The sequence below is a fragment of the Squalius cephalus genome (genome assembly GCF_949319135.1).
Source record: "Squalius cephalus genome assembly, chromosome: 17".
In the NCBI taxonomy this organism is placed as follows: Eukaryota; Metazoa; Chordata; class Actinopteri; order Cypriniformes; family Leuciscidae; genus Squalius; species Squalius cephalus.
In genome coordinates this window covers 2,326,429-2,327,750 of record NC_137138.1, presented here as the reverse complement: position 1 = coordinate 2,327,750, position 1,322 = coordinate 2,326,429, and the positions used below count along the sequence as shown (strand labels likewise).

The following is a 1,322-nucleotide window of genomic DNA, read 5'->3' as shown; positions in this document are numbered from 1 at the left end:
CAGAAGCAGGACTGTGTCTAATATGATCTGGTACTGTAACTGTGTCGATCAGTCGCTGTCCTTCATCCTGTTCTTCCTCCTCTTTCCCTCAGGATGAGTGTAACGGAGCGGTGAACGGATCCACAGCACACGCACCGAAGACGGTGGCCGATAAAAAAGCCGACTGACAGATCTCGTGTCTCCTCAGTCTGCTCCTGAAGGACATTTAGACCTGTAGATAAGATAAAACATGTAAATTACAGCTTTAAATGCAGCTTTACTATAGTAACTAATATATGAATACACACACACACAAACACATGCACACACTATCACTCACTCACTCTTACACACACACACACTCTCTCTCTCTCTCTCTCTCTCTCTCTCTCTCTCTCTCTCTCTCTCTCTCTCTCTCTCTCTCTCTCACTCACACACACACACACCACTCCTGTCAGAAACATTACTTCGATTAAATACTTTAATAATGTTTAATAAAAATGATGGTAATCTGTTTGTATCATTCCATAACACTGCTGTTCTCATTGATGGCTTTGTATCTTCTACTCGGACTGACTGCAAAAGTTCTGTGTATAATTTATGAGACTTCATATAAAATAAATGTTGAATTATTTTAATTGTGGCTGGTCTATCTTTATAATAACTAATAAAACAATGCAGATGTCTGATAATAAAATGACTTGTTTTTATTAACTCCTAAGACGAGTAAAATCTACATTTTAAATATGTTTCTCAGGGATACTCTCAAGAAATAATAGGGGGAAAAATCACGTTTTATTTTTAATAATATACATTTTTATGGAAGCTTGTTTCCGCCACAGAATAAAACATTTTAAAGGATAATTGCGACTTACATCTCGCAATTCTGACTTTTTTTCTCGCAATTGCGACTTTATATCACATAATTGCGAGTTTATATCTCGCAATTCTGACATCTTTTCTCAGAATTGTGAGATATAAACACAATTGTGAGATAAAGTCCAATTTTAAGGAAAAAAAAGACGGACTTTTTATTTTTTTTTTACCTCAGAATAGTTTATATCTCACAATTCTGACTTTATAACACGCAATTGCGACTTTATATCATGCAATTGTGACTTTATATCTCCCAATTGCGTATTATAAAGTCAGAATTGCGAGATATAAATATGCAATTCTGTGGAAAAAAAGTAAGAAAAAAAAAAAGAATTTCAAGTATATTTCTCACAATTGCGAGTTTATGTCTCATAATTCTGACTTTATAACACGCAATTGCGACTTTATATCACGTAATTCTGAGATAAAAAGTCAGAATTGTGAGATGTAAACTCGCAATTGTGTGA

At 34.6% G+C, this 1,322-nt stretch overlaps 1 long non-coding RNA gene across 1 annotated transcript; it reads right to left on the bottom strand.

Annotated features, from left to right (window-relative positions):
* Positions 1-222: 222 nt before the first annotated feature.
* Positions 223-611, bottom strand: LOC307144516. The gene is made up of 2 exons (XR_013818776.1): positions 429-611; positions 223-340 (listed from the first exon to the last, which is right to left on the bottom strand). It is a non-coding gene; the product is annotated as an uncharacterized lncRNA (long non-coding RNA).
* Between the last annotated feature and the right edge of the window lie 711 nt (positions 612-1,322).